Below are 4,617 nucleotides of genomic sequence, written 5' to 3'. Positions count from 1 at the left end.
GAGAGGATAGGAATTGCTCTGTGGAAGAGTCCTGTCACCTGCCAAAGCTGCCTCACTGTAAAACACAGAGTATCAGTTTGGTAAAGAAGACTGGGAGGACATCATCTGTTCTCCAGCCCAGGAAAGCAGGAGCCCAGGATCCCCATCCCTACTGCAAGTTGTGTTTCCCCTCAGGCAAACAAGTCTCTTTGCCCAGAGCAGTCTGCTGCAACGTAGTCATGGCATCAAGGCCCTCAACTACCCCAGGTGCTGCCGCAGCCTCCTACACTCCAAAGAGTGCTGGAGCCATGATGCACCATCCCTGAGATAGCTCTCAGTTTGCTACGGAGGTTCCTGAAGATGTGGGTGCATAACCAGGTACATCTTTGGGCTGCAATATTTACTGGAACTGGACCTTCGTCTGCCCACTTAAACCACAACCCGCAGTCGCAATCAGGCCATCAGATTTATGAGCTTTCATTTTAGATGATGTCAAGGTTTCCGTTTTCCTTCTCCCCCAGAGCCATTAAGGTGAAAGTGGTTCGCCGTCTGGTGCACGCTCAGTCAGTATCAAAGAAATCGGTACGCTCACAGCTCCTTCCAAAGTTGGCATGACTCACCCTCCGTCTTGCTTGTTTATTCTAGGCTTTTGACAGGAAAACTATTGTGAAGCTTTAAGCCCAGGTCATTACTCAGGCAAAAAGTTAAACTCTGAATGCTGCTGTGATGTCTGCAGGCTGCTGGAAGTGTGCTGGAAGATTATGTCCATGTCTGGAGCAACCAGGCTACCTCTGAAGAAAGGTTGCTCTAGAGTGCTCCAGCATTATAAACTGACTCCTCTACAAATGGGCTCATGTTGTCATGCCCTGAGTGCATGCATAGGCCTTAATTGCCCTGACCAGTCTCACCAGGGACCTCTCTTTCAGACGGTGCCCATGGGTCCAGGAGACCCATTTAAGCTCAAGGCTGAGCTTTTTGTCCTTGCTAGGACTATGCTGGAATGTGTGCCTACCTCCAGCCATCTCCTGGATGGACATTGGACCCATGCCGTAGGTAGTTTGTCTCCAGCTCTGTTTCTGGCCCCGTGATGGCCACTGGACTCAGGTTGTGACCTTGTCTCCAACCCTGTCTCCTGGATGGCCCTTGACCTATGTAGTAGGTATACCTGTCTCCAGTCCTGTCTCCATCTCCTGGGTGAACTTTGGACCCATGTTGTAGCTTTGTTTCCAGTCCTGGCCTCTTTTGAACCATCAATGAGGTTCTGCAGCAATCTGCAGAGATTCGTGTGCCTGGGGGCACCTCCTCTCCCACAGCAGGGGCCTCATCTCCTGATTGGTTTTGGGGAGGGAAGAGGCTTTTCAGGCCCTTCCTCATCCCTTCCACCAAAAATGTGCCTCTCTGTAAATAAGGAATTCACCAGGCTCCAGGGAGGCTGCACAAACTGCACTGAAGATGTAGGCAAGGTGCTGGGCTTGTGGAGATTTGTAGTAGAAATGTCAGGTTCGGTATGAAAGACATAGGAGTGGGAATGTGCAAGTGTGTGAAAGCACCTAGAAGAAACAGCAGAGCAAGGGTTAAAAGGAAAGGCATGTGTTGACTGCTCTAGAGCACCGTGTCTGGCTTCATTCAAAGGAGTAGGAGGAACAAAGTGACCTTAGATAAGAATTTCCAGAGGGTGAAGGATAGGGTGGGAGCCATAAAACGCCCAGATAGACGGAACAAAAGAACTGGGAGATTCAGGAATTTCACCTCAGTGGGGCAAAATAAAAGGGAAAGGGAGCCAAAATACTACCCTCTTTCTAAAGGCTGTAAAAGGCAAGTCCAATATCAGTTTGTTGTGCTCTGCCAAGAAACTCAGAGGCATGACGAGAACTGCATAGCTGTCATCTCTTGGCTACCTGTGGCATAGAAGTGACACTGGCCAGATCATTTGGGCACACACATGTTGGTGCTTGTGAGACAGTGATCAAATTAAATCCGTAAGGATGAGTGTGAGAGGGCAAAATCAACTTTGTTGGAGATTTTGTATGATAAAATTGCTTTCTTCTCCTGGAAGATCTTGCAGTGAGTTTTATTACACTAATTTCCTGTAGACTGCAGAAGGGAGTTTCTTGTTCCCAAGAGCAGTGTCTGCACGTTTTCTAATTGCTGATTAACATCTAATGCTGGAGCAGGCCTTGGAGCCGGAGGCGGGTCCCAGATGAGCTATTGTGAGCATTGGGCACCGAGCCAGTGCCTGTTTCCTGGCCCTCGTGGACCAAGGAAGATTGAACCTCTGTCACCCCCATGTATGATGACAATGCTTTGTGTGGTGCATTGGGATTTGCCTAGGTGAGAAATCAGCTGAAAGAGGAGAAAACCTTATGTCATTCCTGTTATACAGAGCTGTCTCTCCACTCGCTGCCCCAGCACTACTATTGCTTTTACTATTGACTGAGGTCCTGGGAACCCTGGAGGTGTTCTGAGGTGTGAACATCCTTTCGAATAATGTTCCTACATGAAGCAGCATGGAGGAGCATCTCTGGGTCACCTTTGCTGCTAGACATTGCTTTATATTTGGCTTTGAGCAACCTGGTCTAGTGGAGGGTGTCCGTGCCCATGGCAGGGGGTTGGAACTAGATGATCTTTAAGGTCCCTTCCAACCCAAACCATTCTGTGATTCTATGATAAAGCAAGTGAAGGGAACCAGCACCCACAACGGGTACATGGGAATGACAGAAAGGAGACGGAGAGAATCAGGAGAGGCAACTAAGTTCATTCTCCAGCCCCAGTGGAGACACCACCGAGATGCTGAGGACAGTATTTTTCTACCATGCTTCGGTTCATCTTGATAATGATGCTCACGCTGCTGATGCTGGAGGCAGTTCTCCAGCTCTTCACTATACATTAAATGCCAGGAAACCTTTCTGATCCTATCTAAAAGCTCCTTTGCTGTTGTGTGAACTCTAAAGCAAAAAATGGGGAGAATGGAGCAGCCCAGGCCTTCCCTTTGGAAAAGGGACTGGAAGGATCTCATCCCATCACATACCAGTTCATGCTTCCCAGTGCAATGGATAAGACTTTTCAACAGATCGCAGAGTTGCAACAAGGCCTTCTTCTTTGTCATAATTTTTTCCCTAAGTTTGACACATGTTAAACTTGTGATCTGTTATAACACCCACCACAATTTCTTTTTCTGCCAGATTGCTGCAAGGGAGATTTCCTCATCCTGCATTTGTGCAGATGACAGGTCCACACTAACTGTAGAGCTTTGTGCTTGTCCTTCCTAAACTGCGTCTCCATACTCAGACTAGGGCTTAGATTTATCAGAGTCACACAGAATTCTCCTATTTGCAGATTGTCTGTTTGTCACCTGCAAGCTCAATGAACTTATTCTTTAATCCGTCATTCAAACCGGTAATTAAAACATTGCGTCATACCAGAGTCAAAGCAAACCACAGAGGACCCTGTTTAATAGATCATTCCAGTTTGACAGCCAACTATTGACGGTTATTTGCTCATGATTTTAGCTAGACTGTGTTTTTCTTAGTTTTGCTTATGAGACTGTCATGTGATACGGTGCCAAAAGCTTTATTAACACTGAGCTGTGTGACAGGTACCACTTTTACCCTAACTACAGATTTTGCTGTCTTGTCACAGGTGAGAATAGCACCCATCTGTCACAAAGCTCTTGCTATTCCTCCACATCTCCTTGGTAGCCCCCACACCATTGCAAACTGTTTCATGATTTATTTCAGAGGTTTTTTTCCAAGACTGGGGTCTGGGTTGACTGCTCTCTATGTCCTCAGAGTCTCCCCCATCCCCTTTATAATGATGGATGCTGCATTTGGTGGTATCCAGTCTTCTGAAATACCCAGATTTCCCTACTGTGAAGAAACAGGAGCAAGTGAAACAGGATGGGTTTGGTAGCTGAGATGGATGCCAAAGATTTCTTTTTCTAATGCCTCTGTGCCCGGACAGCACTTAGTTTGACTGATATCCCTCACTGATGTGCATATTCATATTGAAAACACATTTTATTTGCTTAGACCTGTGGCCTGCTTCTTTTTAATGTTCTTGCTTTTGATGCATTAATTGGCTAATCCGTGTTAATCTCATGAACATCTGCGGCAGCAAAATGGCTGTTACTCTTGTGTTAGATGTGGTTAGTGTCTCCACACCTATCTTCCCTTTTACTCTGCACGTACTGCAAGCTGGAAGCAAAAACACATCTCCTGGCTCTGGGTGTGCAACTCAAAGTTGTTGTGAGATTGCAAAACTGATTCTACACTGAAGTGACACCTCCAAGCATCACCTAGATGTCTTCTCCCAGCAAGCGCAGATAAGCCTGGAGAGCATCACCAACCAAACGTCACAATGCGGCTTCATTTGAAAAGGCAAATGCGATTGATTCTTCCCATGGAGGAAGAGGAGACTTGGCTGTCTGTACGTGGACTCCCGGGCCACAGGAACCCTGATCTTCCTCCAGCCCCTGCACCTTCCTCCAGCCCAGGGAAGGCAGGTACCAGTGTGGAAAGGGAGCTGTGTCCTTGTCATTAGCCAGACCAACATCTACCCCATTTCTCACCCCCAACCAAGAAGGACAGCTTTTAAGTACCCCCCTTCCTTCTTTATTTCTTTGAAAGAGTTTCGGTGATT

This window comes from Grus americana, chromosome 2 (genome assembly GCF_028858705.1).
Source record: "Grus americana isolate bGruAme1 chromosome 2, bGruAme1.mat, whole genome shotgun sequence".
NCBI classification, from domain to species: domain Eukaryota; kingdom Metazoa; phylum Chordata; class Aves; order Gruiformes; family Gruidae; genus Grus; species Grus americana.
This window is presented reverse-complemented; position numbering follows the sequence as displayed.